The sequence below is a fragment of the Schistocerca serialis genome, chromosome 2 (genome assembly GCF_023864345.2).
Source record: "Schistocerca serialis cubense isolate TAMUIC-IGC-003099 chromosome 2, iqSchSeri2.2, whole genome shotgun sequence".
Taxonomy (NCBI): Eukaryota; Metazoa; Arthropoda; class Insecta; order Orthoptera; family Acrididae; genus Schistocerca; species Schistocerca serialis.
In genome coordinates, this window is record NC_064639.1 from 573,173,292 (window position 1) to 573,188,977 (window position 15,686).

Here is a 15,686-nt window from a genome sequence, read left to right on the forward strand (position 1 = left end):
AACGTTTAGAAGCACGCAAGCTGTGGCTTACCCTAAACTGCTTGGATGGCGGTTGCTACAGCAGCCGTTTACCGTGTTTCCTTGTTTGCTTTAGTCATTTCCGTTTCGAGGAAATAGGGCAAGATTCTACTGTTGTATTTGGTGTCTATCTTCTAGCCTCATATCTCTCTCGAATTCTCGCTGAAACAAGCTGTCTCTTTTAAGACGACTGAGAGAAACGTTCACAGCCTACCGCTGCGACTACTTTCACGTGAATATTTTTTTTATGTTACGCTGGTTCAAATTACGAAAAATTGCACAAGGCAAGTGTTAGATGATTCGTGAAAGCGTTTCCTTATACAGCTGAGTAGTAGCGTCGTATGAGTTACTTTCAATTGAGTCAACAGACCTACGTCGTTGTCAAAAAATATGTTGTCTTGTATCGCTAACTAATGGAAATTTATGCAAACTTCGTAAGTGTTTGTAACGAGTCTCCTTCTTCGTTTCCGACAGTCAACAAATGGGCCTCTGTCTTTGAAAGAGATAATTCATTTCTCGATTATGATTGATAGGGGGAACATTTCGAACTCTCATCACGTATGAAAATATCGACAAATTCACAGGGAATTCACCAATGGACGTTTATACATGTACAAAATAGCAGTCAGCTGACGTACATCGGAAAACAGAATACAGTACATTTTAATGAAGCGTTAACTTTCATAAAGATTCGCAAGAAATGCCTGCTACATTCGTTGGATGCTGACTCAAACCAAATGCAATGTTGGGACTGTTTCAAAAAGAATGCAGGTAGTTATGTTCACTGATTTGTCACCTCGGACGAGATACGGCTCCAAAGCGTCACACCAGACGTAAAATAGCGTTAAAAACTCTCTCTCTCTCTCTCTCTCTCTCTCTCTCTCTCTCTCTGTGTGTGTGTGTGTGCGTGTGTGTGTGTGTGTGTGTGTGTGTGTGTGTGTAAGACTGTAGATAACGGGAAAAAGAATTGTGTGGATCAATTACTGGAACATCATTAGCTCTATCCAGTGAGGAAATAGATGATCGAAATAACGAACTTGGCGAACTTGATAATTGTAGTTGAGGTGGCAGAAGGTAAACGATCTCTGAAGACCATTGATACAACGAAGAAAAATCAGAAACGTATTACTTGCAGAAGACTGATATGGTTAAGGAGAGTGAAAGCATTCTTCTGAATTTTCAGTTTTTTTTCTTAATGTAATATGGATTAGCAGCAGTGGATCTAAATAAAATCGATTGCTTCGCAAGTAAGGCTCTCTGTTCATTGGAGTTACTGTGGCCTTCGGTCTAAAGAGTGATTTGCTGCAATTCTCCATTTTTTCCACTAAAACATTAATTTAGACGTAGTGAGACTAGGGTCTGGTGAAACATAACACATTCTTTCGACTATAACGAAAAATGTGTTAGAATTACCAGTGATTTTTCATATTTATATTTTTTTATCAGTTATCATCATGTGACTCAGGTTTCCGATTTTGGTTTCTTTCTTTTTTTTTTTACTGACATTTATCGAAACTCTGAACCACTTCGTACTCGCAGGGACATAATAATGTTTAGGGGTCACAGCTAAATAAATAAATCTCGCCAAACCTAATTCGAGAATTTCCTGTGACTTTCTGCAAAAATAATTTTCAATTAATTGAGCTTTCTCAGCCCAAGTTGAGCTTCAAATACCTCGATGTAGGTAAGTCAAAAGACGAAATTTCAATTACAATACTTCATTAAAACAGTGATACAAATTCATCGGTAACTTTCGAAAACGTTTTGCTTGCCTAAATCAGATTCCAAATTCGCACTCTAATCAAATACAATCACTTGATATTCAAATCAACCACATTCTGTTACAATTGTATGAGTCATTTTAATAGTGATCTTTGTTTTTCAATGTTCTCGTGCCACGTCAAACCGGTTCAACCAAGATATCAGTAAACATCATTTGCGTATAAATAGAACCGGCACCCTCTGAGAATCCTGAAACCTATTACAATTTACAGGATCCTGCTTGAAATCTGCCTTCAGCCTAATTTAAAATTGTGTCAATGTCATTTTGTAATTTGACGTTTGTCTTATTTAACACCATAAGGATGATATCACAGACTGCCATTGTAGAGCAAACAGATGCTGCTGAAAGTGGGCAGCTCCTATCACGGTGACAGGCTTGACAGATGGTGATTAGCTGGACAGGTGTAGCTGTGATTCACTTCGGTGGGAACAGAATTTTCTTTTCTGAATAATTTTACTGTGGCAACAGTAACAACAGCTACACTGGAGTGTATTCAATATAAGATTCTATTTGTGCTGGACGCTAATAACAAACGAACATCACGTAACGTTTTCGTGTATTTCTACCATAATATCACGTTGGACAACACATGCGGCCATAGACATGCAACCCTGGGCGAAACGAGAACAACTAATCTAAGTATGGGAGGAAGTCATAAAGTTTTAACTATCACCTCTTAAACCTAAAGGTGCGCCTATTAAACTTAGTGACGCTTTCACTCCTTCTCTACGTAGTCACCCTCCAACGTTACACAATGTACCATTGTTGGAGGAAACCTTGGCTATATAAATCTGCATTTTGCCTGTTCAGGAACTACTTCCACTCAAAACCTCACCGTCATTTCGGAAATGCTGGCTACACAGCGATTTCTTTCTTTATCCGAGGGAGAAATTACTGACTCTCATATCAGGAGAATATGGGAGGTGAGGCAAAATGTCATGGCCCAAAGAAGCAGCAAATATGATTGTGTCCTGAGTTGAAAGAGATGGGGCAGCTTCCAACGACTCTTTGTATTAACGGCCTTCTGCAATATTGTCAGTAAATCTCAGAACTATTCTCCTGAGACTACTTGCCCATTGCAAGCATGATCTGTTAGGACCACACCATGGCAACCCCAAAAACCACTCGGCATCTACCTGCCTGGTGACGGTTGGGTCTTTGTCTTTTTCGGTGGTGGTGAATCCACGTGTTTCCACTGCTTACTCCTTTGTCTCGGTGCCACAGTGATGCATCCAGTACTCATCCACAGCAGTGGGAGGCCAAAGATATCGTCTGGACAAACCAGAGAGAGCTGACTAGGTTTGGAGGCCATTTTGGATGGGTGGGAGCAGTCACGAAATGGAGTGGGCAGTGACTTTGAAAACTGGGTGAAAGATAATGAAAACTGACAGACTTTTGTTCACTACAGCCTTCGAACACCAAGGCCTGCACTTCTCTTACGATTCCTCGTTCTGCCACTTCTTTCTCTGTCACTGAGACTTGTCTGACCACATTGGAATCGTCTGCTACCTAGCCACTGTTCAGTCCCATGTGTAGGTCTTCACTTCAGTAAGCTCAGCATTTGTTGTCACAGCTTTGTTCTCCTTCAAATGAAGAAAATTAAATCACACCACGATGCTACACTTTATCATTTAGGTGCGCCATATGTTTTTGCGGCCTGTACCGATGTGTTGCAGCATAGCAGCAAGTGTATATCAGTTTGTTCCAAGCTTGCTGACATGTAATTGCAAGCAAACAATGATTTTATTATGTAGCCTTGTAAGGTGTCAAACAAATAACACACCTTACATTGAATTCCTGAAACAATTTCGGCTAACTCGATATGTCACACGACATAATTACACGCAATTGCACAAATTTCATTAATATGCAGATCAAACAAATAAGCCAGCATTTCATGAATGTAAACCACTAAATCTCACACTAGTAATTGCAGACAAGTAATTCCACCACCCCTAGCTACGATACGCAGTTGTGAGGGAAAGAGAATTTTAAGATAGCAATGCCCGTCCCATGTAGGCCGACACTTCCGTCGTGGGGAACCTAGCGGACACAATGAGACGCTGCAAACACTGCATAGACCATCAGCAAAAGCCGCCCTTTGTCCATGCTTTTAACGAGGACCCTTCGGAAAGCCTTTCTACAGGAACACGGTGGGAAATGGCAGTTGAAACGTCTGGAGGAATCCAACTCAGAACACTGGTGACTCACTGTAGCCACCTGCATCAAAAACTCGAATGAAAGAAAAAGAGTTTTTCTCAGTATTACATAGCAGACGTTAAACTCTGCCCTATAAAAGAAACGAAGCCTGTGATAGGCTACAAAAATTCTAGTGGGTGGAGCTATAACAAGTACCAATGCTCTGATTAGCGGGAAAGAAAACGTATGGCCATCAGATTTGATATAGGCAAATTGCAGACAGGGTAATTCGTCCTTCTCTTGCAGAAAATCGTCGAATGTTTGAGCAAAGCGACTCGCACCGCTCTGAGACGATTGCGAGAGTAATTATGTGAAAACTTGCCACAGGCTCGTCTTAACCTGTAAGAAGTTAAATTGCAAAGTCTCCAAATACAGCGAATCGCACCAAGCACTGACAGTAAACGCTTGCGAACGATTTGGGGCAATGAGGTACACGCTGTTCCAGCCAAATAGTGTATAACATGCCAATTAGCTAGGGAATAAATAGGAGTCTTGGCTTCACAGAAGATGTAGGAAATGTATCAGATTGGTTTTTAACAGTCGAGAGAGATTTAGAATACATTCTCAGGTTCACAGCTGGCGCCGATATCCGCTGTCGAGGCAAGTTAATCACACACCCTCGCGCCACACCATCAAGAGACAAACAATTCACACTCAGAACTCTGATCGTCTCCATCTCTCCTAATTTTCTGGAACATTCAACCATGACCTGTAGTTAAACATATTCACGATTGTCGGGCTTAATTGAAGCACAGACGCGAGGTTTCCGATATAACGAAAAGGATTGATCAGTCACTGTAAAGTTATGATTCGTTGTAATTGTGTACTTGTCTTTGATTGCTCTTTCCCCACCCCATTCAATTTGGCTATTTTCATTGTGCGTTTTAGCGTAATTGATATCTATGGCCCCAATTGTATTTAAATTGTTTGTATTTTTATCGATCCCCAGACAAGTTCATCGACCATCTTGCCATTAAAGAACCTTATAATAGTTAGGAGTTTCACTTCACAGTTGTGAACACCCAGTATCAGTAGTTTACTACCCGGTACTTAATTTTGCTAACATTGCTATGTCATGAATCATACAGTAAAAATAAACCTTAATAACGAAAATCTCAGATTTTCATTTTTGCTAACATAGCGTTACGTCTGAACCCATACACTAATTCCTGTCAACGACAACGTTTCCTTTATAGGGAGTGTAGTGGAACTGACATTAAGGTCATTGTCTGATTACATCACTGATCGTACTACGGCACTTTTCTGAGCTCTGCACATGTGAGGTGGTATGTTCCTACCTTGCAGGCCGTAGATGCAACCCCAAATTCCTCAAATACTCACAGACGACCTTGCACAATTATGGTAGGAAGCTACATCAGAACCAGTGTTACACGTGTTAGAGCTTTATTTTTGCTATGTGAACATCAAAATCTTATTACTGCCGCTCTACATCAGTGGTTTTCGAAAATGTACTGTTGTGGAATGGTTTAAGAGGTTGGAAAGTAAACGTAGATAGATCTTACAAGAATAATCAGATTCCCTGAGAAATTAGAGTTGGGTGACATGCTGGGACTCAAACTCCGGCGCTTGTCTTCTGCTAGTCGGCCTACTTCTGTCGCTTTCTGAGCTATTTTGCCACGGGCTACGTTCGCCTGGTATCATGTCAGTTCATGGCGTATTGGCTTCCATTTGCAACACAATCTTTAATGCGACTTGAGTCATGTATGTGCCAAAACACAGCAGTGACAGCTACCTCCCCTGCATCTGGCTAAAATCACTGATTAAAATGAACTGGCTCCTTTATAAGCCAGTGCCCTTTCTGGGAAACATGTCAGTCAGACAGCTTCTAAGCCAACACCCACCCACCAACCACCCCCCCCCCCCACACACACACACAAAATACACACACACACACATTTTGCTCTTCCTATCATATTTCTTTTCTTGGCAGTAGGCCAACTAGCACGAGTCGTCACCAAGTATTGCTTAACCTGGAAGTTGCACCAGTAACGTCACAACCACACAATAATACAGACTACTTAGATGTATAAATAACATTGTGACACTTAATTTGAGGGTCCATTGTGCTGTACCCAAGCGGAGTGCAGAAACTGAACTACAACCGAGTTTAGGTGCCAAATGGGATACACAGAACAAAACCGGTGGCTTTTAGGGTTAAATACTGATTAGCTTTTTATAACTGGCAAAATACTGAGCCATGACTGTGAAAGTAAAGCATGTACATGTGTGTGTGTGGGGGGGGGGGGGGGGGGCAAGTGGGGAAAGGGGGCTAGGACTCTCTGATTGGACTGTTTCCAAAACGAGATGTGAATGTAAGAACGGGTTGCAAAACGTTATTGAGCTAGAGCTAGCATAATTGTGTGTGTGTGTGTGTGTGTGTGTGTGTGTGTGTGTGTGTGTGTGTGTGTCTGTGTTAGCTTAGGAGCTGTCTTATTGGCTTCCTTCCAGGAATGAAGCATGGATTACGAAGGTGCTATCCAATCTGCCCTTGCACATGGGCAACCCCAGCATGTGATTTCACGACGGCGATACTACGATGGTCAGTCGAAAAGTAATGCCACCTTTTTCTTCCTCCTTAAATAAATTTTTAATCTGGCGCTATTCCGCAAAGTTTTCTCTCGAATCCACTGCACTAGCAAGTTCCTGCGTCAATGGATACTAGTTCTGCAGTCGCTCGCATTTTATAGAATGGGGATTCAAATTCCTGTCTGGCCTTCCAAATTTAGGTTTTCTGTCATTTCATCTAAATTGGATGAGTTATATGACTGTATGGTTCCTTGAAAGGAGACGGCTAATTTCCTTTTCCTTTGTTCGCGCAATCCGAGTTTGTGTTATGTCTGTAATGTCATCGACATGGACGGACTTCAAACCATAATTTTACTCTATTAGTTCCTTCCCTTCAAACCTGAAGCTTCCTGACGAACTACAGCTGCTTGTAGGTCCGGGACTTCAACATGAAACCTTGTCTTTCGCATGGAATGCTCTTCGCGACTGAGCTATTCGGGTACGATGCATGACAGAATCTCTCTTTCCAAATGACCCTAATATTGCCATTTTCTGAACCATTAACTAAAGGTACAATTTGATGTGTTCTGATATAGTGATTTATCATTTTACATGTTATTAAATCGTATAAAAAGTACATGGCTTATGTGTTAAACATTGCATATTGTTATTTACGCTTTTAAATACGGAACGTGAAATCGATATTACCAAGACGTTGCAAAATTTTGCCATAGAACTAATAGATGGCCGAGCTGTCACACAGATGAGAACATGGCGCTTCCTTGACAGTGACACAATAGGTATTATTTATTTACGTCATTAACAGTACAGAGCAACCCACCACCTTGAAATATGAGGTGGGTCGGATGCTTCCGTATCCAACAGCAAAAACGTCTCACTATTACAATGTTATTGGTATACAGTTGTTAACGCTTTTTTAAAAATAATATAAAGAACATTACTTACACTAGTGGAACACGCCGCTGTGACCGACATGAGAAAGGAACTGTAGTTGTACACTTCTCAAGAAATCACCTGCGACCGTAGCAGCAGCGCGGTTCCGGACAGAAGCGCCTAGAACCGCTCGAAGCTACTGAACTATTTGTATGAGTCGGACAATACACCATGCTATTGAGGATAACTGTTTAGGAACCAACCTGTATCGTCATGATACGAAGGAAACTGAATGTCTGTTCTCCATTCCACGAAACAAAGGCATACTCGTAAGCAGAACTACTTCCTTGGTAATATCGTCGTAGTCGTGGTCTGTTAACGGATGACTGAGTTGATGGATCACCTGACAGTCAACAGTGTGGGTTTTAAACTATGGAAAAGGGTTAAATCTCCAAGTCCACCTCCTAAAGGTATAAACAAATATAGGGACTGTTACATTTTAATAAAATAACCACTTGTTTTTATGAAACACATGTTTCTATTGACGGCTATTTAATTGCCTGCGCATTTGATTTCTTGAGAAATGTACAACTACAGTTCCTTTCTCATATCTGTCACAGCGGCGTGTTCCACTAGTGTAGGTTATGTTCTTTATATTATTTTAAGAAAAGCGTTAACAACTGTATACCAATAACATTGTAATAGTGAGAGGTTTTTGCTGTTGGATTCGGAAGCTTCCGACCCGCCTCACATTTCAGGGTGGTGGGTTGCTCTGTACTGTTAATGAAGTAAATAAATAATAACTATTGTGTCACTGTCAAGGAAGCGCCATCTGTGTGACAGCTCGTTCCAGGATAAAATTATGGGTGTATCTGTTGTAGACTATGCATAGTCACACGGGACGAAAGATTCCTTCTGTTAAGTCCACAGTGTGGCCCTTATTTATTAAGGGTTGTTATGAATTATTAGTCCTCCCCTCGTACTTTTAAAGATAGGTTTCTCAGTTCAGATAATGCATGGTAAACGGTAAATCTTTCCCTAATTACATAAACGTATTACTAAGTAACAAGAGTAGGTGGGGGTAAAGTCCTGTGTGTGGTGAAAACCCGTACCGAGTTTTTAAACTGAAGGCCATTGATTCAGGAGCCAAACACGAGGTGGCAGCTTTGTCTCATTGTTCCATGAATGTTCGTCCCAGCACGTCACTAAAGAGAAGAGAAAATGAGGTAAGTCTGTTCTTTTTTCATTACTTATGTGTAATTTCCTGATGTGTTACTTGAACGTTTTAAAATACAGAGTTTGAAAAGGAGAATCAGCGAATTACTCGTTGACACTACTGCACTGAAGCTTCACTTTCGCTCGTAATAATTGTTTCAGTTGGTCTCCTAAATCAACAATGACACATTTCCCAGAAAATTTCGAAGTGGAGCAAGTCCCTGCTGGTGTTTTGATGTAAAATCCCGCAGCTCTAACAACGTAATGACAGTTCTTCAAAGATAAACCCCGTGTAAGATGACGTTCAATTCACGCTGGGTGAGATTATCCCACCTAAAGTTATAACTACGCTGTCTAAAATAAAGATGTAGGAAAAGATTTATGGAAAAGCATTGAAACCTGTGCTTCTAACATCGACAGGGAATCAGTGATCATAAGGCCGTTGCAGCATCCCTGAATATGGATGTAAATAGGAATATAAAAGAAGGAAGGTTTATTTGTTTAGCAAGAGCAATAGAAGGCAGATTTCAGACTACCTTACAGTTCAAAACGAAAATTTATGTTACGCCACTGACAATATTGAGTGTTTATGGAAAAAGTTCAAGGCAATCGTAAAATGCGTTTTAGACAGGTACGTGCCGAGTAAAACTGTGAGGGACGGGTAAAACCCACAGTGGTTCAACAACAAAGTTAGGAAACTACTGCGAAAGCAAAGAGAGCTTCACTGCAAGTTTAAACGCAGCCAAAACCTCACAGGCAAACAGAAGCTAAACGATGTCAAAGTTAGCGTAAGGAGGGCTATGCGTGAAGCGTTCAGTGAATTCGAAAGTAAAATTCTATGTACCGACTTGACAGAAAATCCTAGGAAGTTCTGGTCTTACGTTTAATCAGTAAGTGGCTCGAAACAGCATATCCAGACACTACGGGATGATGATGGCATTGAAACAGAGGATGACATGCGTAAAGCTGAAATACTAAACACCTTTTTTTCCAAAGCTGTTTCACAGAGGAAGACCGCACTGCAGTTCCTTCTCTAAATCCTCGCACAAACTAAAATATGGCTGACATCGAAATAAGTGTCCAAGGAATAGAAAAGCAACTGGAATCACTCAACAGAGGTAAGTCCACTGGACCTGACGGGATACCAATTCGATTCTACACAGAGCACGCGAAAGAACTTGCCCCCCTTCTAACAGCAGTGTACCGCAAGTCTCTAGAGGAACGGAAGGTTCCAAATGATTGGAAAAGAGCACAGGTAGTCCCAGTCTTCAAGAAGGGTCGTCGAGCAGATGCGCAAAACTATAGACCTATATCTCTGACGTCGATCTATTGTAGAATTTTAGAACATGTTTTTTACTCACGTGTCATGTCGTTTCTGGAAACCCAGAATCTGCTCTGTAGGAATCAGCATGGATTCCGGAAACAGCGATCGTGTGAGACCCAACTCGCTTTATTTGTTCATGAGACACAGAAAATATTAGATACAGGCTCCCAGGTAGATGCTATTTTCCTTGACTTCCGGAAGGCGTTCGATACAGTTCCGCACTGTCGCCTGATAAACAAAGAGCCTACGGAATATAAGACCAGTTGTGTGGCTGGATTGAATAGTTTTTAGCAAACAGAACACAGCATGTTGTTCTCAATGGAGAGACGTCTACAGACGTTAAAGTAACCTCTGGCGTGCCACAGGGGAGTGTTATGGGACCATTGCTTTGCACAATATATATAAATGACCTAGTAGATGGTGTCGGAAGTTCCATGCGGCTTTTCGCGGATGATGCTGTAGTATACAGAGAAGTTGCAGCATTAGAAAATTGCAGCGAAATGCAGGAAGATCTGCAGCGGATAGGCACTTGGTGCAGGTAGTGGTAACTGACCCTTAACATAGACAAATGTAATGTATTGTGAATACATAGAAAGAAGGATCCTTTATTGTATGATTATATGATAGCAGAACAAACACTGGTAGCAGTTACTTCTGTAAAATATCTGGGAGTATGCGTGCGGAACGATTTGATGTGGAATGATCATATAAAATTAATTGTTGGTAAGGCGGGTACCAGGTTGAGATTCATTGGGAGAGCCCTTAGAAAACGTAGTCCATCAACAAAGGAGGTGGCTTACAAAACTCTCGTTCGACCTATACTTGAGTATTGCTCATCAGTGTGGGATCCCTACCACATCGGGTTGACGGAGGAGATAGAGAAGATCCAAAGAAGAGCGACGCGTTTCGTCACAGGGTTATTTGGTAAGCGTGATAGCGTTACGGAGATGTTTAGCAAACTCAAGTGGCAGACTTTGCAAGAGAGGCGCTCTGCATCGCGGTGTAGCTTTCTGTGCAGGTTTCGAGAGGGTGCGTTTCTGGATGAGGTATCGAATATATTGCTTCCCCCTACTTATACCTCCCGAGGAGATTACGAATGAAAAATTAGAGACATTCGAGCGCGCACGGAGGCTTTCCGGCAGTCGTTCTTCCCGCGAACCATACGCGACTGGAACAGGAAAGGGAGGTAATGACGGTGGCACGTAAAGTGCCCTCCGCCACATACCGTTGGGTGGCTTGTGGAGTATAAATGTAGATGTAGATATCCGAAAAAGAACGAATGGAAGAGTAGCGCATTGGAAGAGAAAAGCTTGCTACTGAGAAAGAAAGACCCCAAAGAAACAAGCATGCAAATGTATGTGGATTCCCAAGGGACCAAACTGCTGAGATCATCGGTCCCTATACTTACACACTACTTAAACTAACTTTAAACTAACTTATGCTAAGAACAACACACTCACACACACTCGCGAACTCTCTCTCTCTCTCGCTCTCTCTCTCACACACACACACACACACACACACACACACACACTCTCTCTCTCTCTCTCTCGTGTCCGAGGCGTCGCGCAACCCAAAGAAACAAAAGAGCGTGCTATAGGAATGAAACGACGTAAACTAGATTCATTAAATCAGTGCTAAAAAACGGAAGGAAAGAGATCAAAGACCCATTATTCTTCAGTATCAAACTCAGATTTCTCACGTCATGACACTAGCTCATATATAGATGTTGACTTGCTGTTTGGCGAAGAAGTATCTGAAGGAGAAGAACAAGAACCTGAGTCTTCAAGTAAGAGAACCTAACAATGTGCACTATTTACTGCATATCTAAACAGCTTAGCCTCGATCACTGAACTCTTTCAGGTTACCGTACTAATCCTCCTTTGTAAAGAATAAAGTATTATTTTAGCACAAGTGTGGTTAAGTATGATTTTCAAATTTACGAGATACGGTGTAGGGTAACTTTGCTGCAGTATAACAATACTGCAAAGAGTTATTTTAAGGGTTGTTACTGTGCAATCATCGTTTTCTACGTACATTCATCCCCAATAGGACAAAGATCCGCACTGCAGTGTAGGGTATATAATAATTATGTGTTACTTATGGTTGTTGAAAGCAGAAAAATATGTAAAAACTTATTATGGGTTAAGTGAACATTTTAGAGACTTTTACACATTAAGCCACCATATAGGGAGCGGCAGGAGTCGAACAAGGGAAGCCAGCTCGTGCGTCGACATTAGTCACGTTCCTGCCCAACGTGAGAAGGCCGACGACCAGCGTAGTTTGCTCTGAAGCAGTCAGCACTTCGACAGATCAACGACCGAGCAGACGGGCAATGCTTCCAAGGAGAGCCACGAACAGCGCTGTTCGCACGTCAGTGGTCAATGCTCCAGGAACTGTCAGCATACTGAACTCACGTGCGTGACATATCTGGCGATGCGGAGGAGGAGAACACGGCAATGGCCGACCGCGCCAGTATAGAGGTAAAACAATGGAAAACCGGCACGTGTGTCAACATTGTTTACGTTTCTGCCAACGTGAGAAGCATAGATCACCGACCGAATAGTCAGTCGCCGCCCTAGAAACTTCGTGACATTGACAAAAACACTGAATAAATACCCGCGACAAATGGGCGTGAAGTGGTCCTTTGAGGAAGTCCTTCGAGGAGAGAAAGAAGACAAGAAACGTCGCCTGGACGGACGGACCGATGGTTAGTCAACGGACGTCATACTTCGCTACAACGACTTCCCCGCTTCGCTGCTCGACAGAAGATTATCTCGGTACCGCCCCAACAGGTCAACGCAGAAGATTGAATCCCAGATGCTACCACAAAGAAGTTCGTATGGTACTTACCCAGGTGGCTGGTGATGACGAAGGGACTGCAGCCTCACCAAGTGGATCACGTGTGAACCTAGAGGTTGATAAACTCCGCCAGAAGACGCCGAAACTGAGGGTCGCTGGTTCGATTCAGGGACTGCGCACTCTGCCCCACGCCGTAGCCGCTTGTTAATAACGCAACAAATGAATTCACAAGGAGGAGGCCGCGCCGCTGCCACAGTGGGTCACGGGCACGACACTGAGGGAAGAATGCGATACCCGGCGGGCCGCTGCAACTTAGGCCGTCGCCGTATCAGCGCTCGCTGGAATCTGCACGCTACAAGTCCGCCGCTCTGCAGCCGCGGGGAACTTAGCGAGTTAAAACACATTGTATTACTCTGTTTCCTTAAAGGGTCTTATGTCTCAATAAATGACTGTTAGTGGAACCACCAATATTTCTCTCACACCTCACCCTCTGAGCCAAAGAAAGAACCCATTCCACAGCCCACAAAGTGTCGCTCCCTTGCCCGCCATCCCTGACAAAATAATGAACTTTGCTCCCTTCTGTTACTGACACTCACTGTCTAGTGTGACTAAACCCCTACCCGCTACAGTAGTGATTACCCCATTTTGTGTCATAAAACACTGCAATTTTTGTTTTAGCTAAATTGTAAATTCCTTCGTAATTCATAAGTAGACAGGGCTGGAATTTAGATGGGTTGTAGGGAACGATCCAACCTACTTTGTGCGGTTTGCTGCAAATGGTAGCGTAGCTAATAAAGTTTTTTGTGGATACACTTCAACATGGCTATGCGTTGTTATTTTTGGGTAGAGGCTGTGACGGAAGATATGCTGGCAAAGACATGGAGAGAAAGTGGGTATCCCCTAAACATTCTACTGGCAGCAAACAGAGCACATTTAACAGTGTATGCATAGTTAGACTAAAATTTGCAACAAGCTGTGTAGTTCTATCCAGCATAATTTATTAGAAATAAGATATTGTGTTCAGGGACATAATACACGCTCACCCTATACGTCGGCGGTAGGTGTTCCGTGGTCTGCCTTGCTTTCGATTAGTTAGCTCATGCCGAGAATGCACATATGGCTTGCCGTGCAAATGAACGTCACTTAGTTGCCAGCATCGTGAAACTCTGTTATCTAATTCATGGCGTCGGATGCCAGCGTGTTACTAACTGAATCCCAGCGTAAAGGGAAGCCTTTACTCTCTTGAGTTCCTACGATATTCAAGGTCGTAAACAACCTACATGCATTCGGTGGAGACGTCACTGTATGTAGTTCCCGAGTTGGAATGGTCATTGAGAACTCAGAAAAACAGATATGAGAACATTGGACATGTCTGCAGCATGGGTTCCATAGAATGTGTTCCGTCATTTCAGGTGTTTTACTAGATTCTCACAGAGCTCTATAAAGTAATAAACTGAATAATCACAGAGGCACAAGCGCTCAGTGCCAATATCACTCTAACAGGCATAGTGTTTCAGCGGTTAACGCAACAGGCGCGAATTCGTGAACAAGATGGTGGAAATTACCATCTGTCTTCCAGATTTAGTTTTTTACACAGTATCTCTAAATAATCCGAAACTAATATCCTTTGAAAGTGATTACAGTTTCTATCCGTCTCCACCGTCGTCGAATGCCGCGTTGTGTGCCGCCTCTGATGATCTTGACATCGATCGAACGTTAGATTCTAAGCTTTCTCTTTACAACAATGTCGATAGCTGTAGGGGTTGAGAGGGTGATACGAGGGGGAGAAAGACGAAATAATTTTGAGATTTCGTAACAAATGTTTCTCGAAGCATTTGCTGCTAGTCGATATTGGTCACATGTTTTTGAATGTGATACTAAACTGACATGTCCGTTTGTGAGGCAGAGTAGAATTCAAGTTCAGTTTCTTTTTCGCAGTAAAGCACGACTGCGTGACGGTATATAGGATTTTCCTGCTTAGGTTAGGCATCAAAACTGTACCCTGACACCTCTCCTCTTGTTATGAACTAAATAGTTACTTCCACCGTCGAAGCAGAATACTGCACGCATGCTACAGACGTAGGTAGGATCAAAGCGCTTAATACTTGTTTGCAAGGCCACATTTTATGCATATTCGCCGAGAAGGCAGCAAACTTAATAGACTGATAAGCATTGAGTAAATTTTTAAACCGTGCCGGTTGTGCCACACACTGTTTTGTTTGGATTTCTTTATTACTCTTTCTTTGTGTCTTGAAATATTTCCATTCAATGGTGTTCCGTCACATAGATTATATTTCGAAAAATGTCAGATTTCGTCGCCAATGGATCATACAGGGTGACAATTATTGAACTATATGAAATAAAATCGTCATAACTTCTGAACTGATGCGTTAAGACTTTCAAACTGCATGGCTGGCGACGGGGCATGATGGAAATAGTGTGTGCATGGATGGTTTGGTATTGCGACGAAGTCCACTTTAATTTGGTTGGGTTCGTCAATAAGCAAAATTGGCTCCTTTGGAGGACTGTCCGCAGCTCGTGGTCGTGCGGTAGCGTTTTCGCTTCCCGCGCCCGGGTTCCCGGGTTCGATTCCCGGCGGGGTCAGGGATTTTCTCTGCCTCGTGATGACTGGGTGTTGTGTGATGTCCTTAGGTTAGTTAGGTTTAGGTAGTTCTAAGTTATAGGGGACTGATGACCATAGATGTTAAGTCCCATAGTGCTCAGAGCCTTTTGAACCATTCGGAGGACTCATAATCCGCATTTCGAAATCGAGAAGTCTCTTCTCCCTCAACGAGTGCTTGTGTGGTGTGCAGTGTCCAGTCACGTAATAATCGGTGAGATATTCCTTGATAACACGATGAATTCCGAATGGTACGTGAAGATTTTGGAAGATGATTTCATCCCCATTATCCAAAGTGACCCCGA